The sequence below is a fragment of the Belonocnema kinseyi genome, chromosome 9, assembly GCF_010883055.1.
Source record: "Belonocnema kinseyi isolate 2016_QV_RU_SX_M_011 chromosome 9, B_treatae_v1, whole genome shotgun sequence".
Classification (NCBI taxonomy): Eukaryota; Metazoa; Arthropoda; class Insecta; order Hymenoptera; family Cynipidae; genus Belonocnema; species Belonocnema kinseyi.
This window is the reverse complement of record NC_046665.1, coordinates 21,268,907-21,274,906: the sequence shown is the minus strand read 5'-3', so window position 1 is coordinate 21,274,906 and position 6,000 is coordinate 21,268,907.

Here is a 6,000-nt window from a genome sequence, read left to right as displayed (position 1 = left end):
CCATTCCAAATGGTACCAAACAATTTTCCTGTGGGTTGCGACGGGATGCTGGGAATGCCTTTCCTAGCTGATTCAGTAATCGATCTCTCCACAAAAACGATATAGCACAAACTAGGTGAATTTCCATTTCCTACTCCACCTAAAAAGGGAACAACCCTAATTTTAAGGGCAAGAACAAAACAGCTAGTAACTTTGCCAGTAATTAATACAGATTTATCAGAAGGTTATTTGCCTTTAATATCGACGGGTTCAGGCGTGTATTTGGGAGAATCTCTAGCGACCGTAAGGGATGGAAACACTCGTGTTTATTGCATTAACACAAATATCAGGGACGTAGAACTTTCAATTTCACCCGTGACCTTAGAAGAATTTAAAATCGCTAAAATTATTTCGGGATCTGATAAGGAAGACAATATCAAAAACAATTCAGAAATTAATCCGTTAAGTCGAATAGAGGAATTAGAAAAAGAGCTTCATTTGGAAAATTTTAACAAAGAAGAGAAGAAAAGTCTGTTAAAAACTGTAGCTAAATTTCCTTACCAATTTTTCTTAAAAGGGGATAAATTAGGGTGCACAGATGTTATTCAACATAAAATTAATACTATAGATGACGTTCCGGTAAATAAAGGTAACTACAGGTATCCGGCAGTACACAAAAAAGTAACAGATAAAGAAACAAAAAATCTAAAAGGTCATGGGGTGATATCGCCTTCCAAATCAGCGTATAATTCACCAGTTTGGGTAGTACCAAAAAGGGAAGATTCACAGGGGAACAAAAGGTGGCGGATGGTAATTGATTATCGTGCTCTTAATGAAAAAACTTTAGGGGATGCCTACCCTCTCTCAAATATTACGGAAATTCTGGACCAACTCGGGGGTGCTCAATATTTTACTGTTCTTGATCTCGCGTCCGGATTTCACCAGATCGAAATTGACCCAGCGGATAGACACAAGACTGCGTTCACGACTTTGTATGGATTATTCGAGTTTAATCGTATGAGTTTTGGGCTTAAGACCGCTCCAGCCACGTTCCAACGAATGATGGATTTAGTTTTATCAGGGCTTCAAGGGGTTGAAATGTTTGTCTATATGGACAACATTGTAGTTTACGCAAAACAATAGAAGAACATAATCAGAAATTAACAAAATTGTTGGGTCGTTTAAAAACAGCAGGACTTGTTCTACAGCCAGATAAATGCAAGTTTTTGTGCAAGGAGATCGGTTACTTGGGCCACGTTATATCTAAGGAAGGGGTTAAACCAGATCCGAAAAAACTTGAGGCCGTCAGTAATTTTCCTCGTCCGAAACGTCGTAAGAATATTAAACAGTTCCTGGGACTAGCCGGTTACTATCGTCGTTTTATTCCTAATTTTGCTACAATTGCGAAACCGTTAACTTTGTTACTCAAGAAGGACGTGCCATTTGCCTGGTCCGAATCAGCCGAGCAAGCTTTTGAAAAGTTAAAAAATATACTTTGTACTAAGCCTCTTTTGCAGTATCCCGATTTTTCGAAGCCTTTTATAATTACTACAGACGCATCCGATTTTGCCATAGGTGCCATTCTTAGTCAGGGAGAAATTGGGAAAGATTTGCCGATAGCATATGCGTCGCGTACAATGTCTGAAACGGAAATAAACTATACTACAACTGAAAAGGAGCTTTTAGCTATTATTTTTGCAGTTAGACATTTTAGGCCGTATGTATACGGGCAAAAATTTACTTTGGTCACGGACCATAAAGCATTAGTTTGGCTTGATCAATTAAAAGACCCCACAGTTGGATCCCGATTAGCTCGTTGGAAGATAAAATTGCAAGGGTACCAGTATAAGATAGTATACAAGTCGGGTAGGGTTAATGCTAACGCGGACGCACTTTCACGTAATCCGGTAGAGATGAAAATAGGAAATGAGGGAAATGACATGGGTGATGAGGACAGTGACGAAAGTGCTATGGAATATGAAGGGCCCGTAAATTGCTTTGCAAGAAGTAAGGTTCTGTATCATGAATACCCGATAGAACGAGTTTTTGTAAGCACATGCGATGATAACGATGATATGGATCTTGCTGAATCACATAGCAATATCCACAGAAAGACAATAGGCATGGACGTTACGGACTTTGAAGTTTCTTTTGATACAAGAGATCATCCCAGGGCAGTAAGCTCTATAGCCAAGCCTAGTTCCGGTCGGTGGGGAGCGCGCCAGGGTGTAGAGGTGACAGATGCATATGTTTTAGGGGAGCATGAGTCAGTCCGTCATTCGCTGCCTGCAGCTGGGTCTCTCGATGGCCACGAGAGCACACCGGCATCAGATTGCGGCGGGGCTGGCGCGCGGGCCTCCTCTTTCCTCCCTGGTAGTGTGTTGAAGGCACGGGCGTCCGGCATCGACCGTGGAAAGCACGTGCGAATAATGAGGGCTATAACAGGGGCGGGGGAGGGAGAGAGGTGGTCTCAATGGAGGAGGCACGGTCTCCTGGAAGGAGGTTTCCTCTGGTGGAAACTTTCCTTCCTAATAAAAGGGTATTTGGTGGACCAGCTGGCCACGCGGAAATCTGTGAATCCGCAGAGCTTTCTGGAAGGCCATGTGGGCCAGAAAAAACTACCGGCGGAGTCCTGGGAGGATCCGTAGCGATGGTCTCAAAAAATCAGGAGACAGGGGCTGCAAGTCTTTGCTTCTCGGAGGGGTGGTCTCTATGTGGGAGGCACGGTCTCCGAGATGGGTCTCAGAGGGAGGTGGTCTCAATTGAGGAGACACACTCGCCTGGAATGATACTGAGTGGAACTAATGGACTAGTGACAGATTATGTAAATAATAGAGATAATTATGACGATGACGTTTTGGACAGAAATGAATTTGAGAATTTAACTGGAGTTTGGGGAGACGTTTTAGCAAGTTTGCGTGAGAATGATGACGAAGACGAAACACCTGATAAACGAAAAAAATTAGAAAAAACTGTTTTGTTAGGGACGAGTCATATTTTGCATGCAGGTTCAGAACAAGGGAATGTCATACTTACTCCGCTGTTTCAGCTTAGTAAAGATAAGGTGTGGTTGAGAGATGACCATATCCTAAATTTTGTTTCGTGTGACGGGGTACTCACTTCACCTCTAGGTTGTGAGCTCGTAGACAATTCCATTATCAATCCCTCGTACCTAAAAGATCCAGATGCACAAGTAGGTTACGTTACATCTTTTTCTAACGCTAGACGTATGATCTATTATTTATACATAAAAGAGAAATTCGATTCAAAAGTTTATGCAAAAAACATAGAAAATGCGGTAAACACATTAAGAGAAGCCCTTGAATCAACCAAAAATAAAAGTTTTAGTATATCTCGTGAGGGGAATGGATTTGATAAATTGCCATGGGCCGTAATAGAAAAAATGTTTAGAACTCATTTTGGTAAAGGTGGGTTTCAGATAACAGTATGCACAGGTGAGGTTGAAATTTCTGAGATAGAAAAGCGTCTGGATATAATCCGGGAATATCACGACTCAACTGTCGGCGGACATAAAGGTGAAACGAAAACATTAGAGAGAATCCGAGAACGTTTTTATTGAAAAGGCATGAGGGATGAATTCAGAAATTATGTCAAAACGTGCGAAACTTGTCAGAAAAGGAAATTGACAAGAGTCAAAACTAAAATGCCGATGCGAATAACAGATACCCCTTTACCCTTTAAATCAGTACATGCTTACATGGCAAGATAATTTGAGCAAATATTCAGGCGCCATTCCACTTTAAAAAATAGATTCACCTCATATCGCAGCGGCACTTGCTGAAAATCTAATTTGTGTCTTTGGTTGTACCGAGACAATCCAAACAGATCAGGGGTCACAATTCATGAGCAATATTATGGAAAACATCGCTAAAATATTTAAAATTCGTCAATTCAGGTCTAGTGCATATCACCCGCAATCTTTAGGTTCGCTAGAAAGAAGTCATCATACATTTGTAGAATACCTGAGAAACTATAGTGAGCGTAGTAACTGGGACCAGTGGTTACCGTTTGCCATTTTTTCATTCAACACCACCGTTCACGAGTCCACAGGTGTAACTCCACACGAGATGGTTTTCGGAAGAAAGGTCAGGTTTCCATCCGAATTCGCAGACGAAAAAGCACCTATGACATATATTCAATTAGTAGATGAACTTCTTAATAAAATCGTAGAAACAGAGTCACTGGCCACAGCCCGCCTAGAAGCTGCTAAAAGACGTTGTAAAAAATATTACGACAGAAAAATTAACGAACAAATGTTTGAAACCGATCAGTATGTATATGTTTTAGTTAATTTGAGAAGCGAAAAATTTGACGATCATTACGCGGGACCATTTAAAATTACTAGAGTTATTGACGACCTTAACGTTGAGATACAGATTACGCAAAAGCAGACTAAGATTGTACATGTTAATCGAATTAAGCATGCCTTTTTAAGGTATATTTAAATACATTTTTTTTAAAATCAGTAATTTATAATATTTCATTGAAATACTTTCAGAGTGGACTATACGTGACAGGAATCATGAAACTGACCTGCCTTTCGCAAGACCGTTTAGATAGCCGACTTCCTAAAGCAGATTTACATTAGCTAGAAATAGAAGTAGATAAGGAAGAATGGCTGCGAAGATAGATTAAGTTGCGAAGAAAGAAAAAAGGAAGGAAAGAGAGAGAGATGACACGCAGCTAGAAGAAACGGGTGTTGTAGACAGGGGGGAGCGGAGAGCCTAACAGCCTCCGTGGTGCAATGCTGGGACGTGCGGATGGGAGGGGTCGTGGACCTCTTCCATCGGCGGACCTTCTTCCCTGTTTGGGACACCCAAGGGTGAATTGAAATTATTAATTTCAATTCAAATTAGGAAGAAGATGGGACGAAAATGGAATGCAAATCTTGCGGAGGGGGGATACAAAATAAGATTTTTAATAAAATTTAAGAATAAATTATGCATTATTTCAGGCGAAACTGCGAAGGAGATCTACCAATAGCCTTAAAAAACATCAATACATAACTGTTATTATTGTACAGACAATTAAATAATTTATCACAATACGGAATTTATTACAAATTTTGAATAATTAAATGACTTAGTTATACCAAATATTAAATTGTTTTAGAATTAGAATTACAATTGAGTCGAAAGTTGCTAAATTTAACCAGGGAAAGAACATTTATACTTATATCTGGGACAAATAAAGTTTTACTAGTAATACCTCTGGGAGAATTTCTTTTGAAATAAAAACATTTCGGATTTAACATTCTGCTAAGTTAGAAAACTGACGAAAACTGATTAAAGTATTTTAGGTTAAAGAATATTTTTGAGAAAGTCTCCCAGTCTGAGAGAATAAAATCCTTGAGATCGAAATTTGATCTCTATTGAGAAGTGTATGCGTAATCATAAATTTCATCTTTTAAGGGAGGGAGAAGTGACAAGTTTCGTGAATGAATCCTAGGCATGGGGTCCCCTTCATACCGAATATGCTCCTAATACAAAACTCTTAATTCAAAATTTCGAAGAATGTCCTAGAAAATATTATACTAATTAAAAATAATAATAATAATAATAATTTGATTTGCCAATCCCAAAATAAGTAAAACTAAATCAAATAAGGAAGGAAATGGAAAATCGAATTCGCAAATAATTAGTTAAAATTTGAATAATTTTTTTTGAACTCTTAAAATTACAGAGAAGTTTCCTATCACTACAGATTTTGAAAGTTATATTCAAATATTCTAATTTAAATCATTAGATCTTAAAATATTGATGCCCATTTATGTAAATTAATAAAATTTAGGATTAGATTTAGAAACTAAAGAGCAGAGTTATTATGGAATAAAAACTCAAAATTTAAATACCAAACTTCTACTAATTAATTTTTAAGTTTCAACTAAAATTTTATTGAACGATTTTATAAACAAATATCATGAAATAAATTTTTAATGAAATGAATTTGAATTTCTGAACCTTAAATGGACCCGGTCAGACCCAGAAAAATAAACCAATT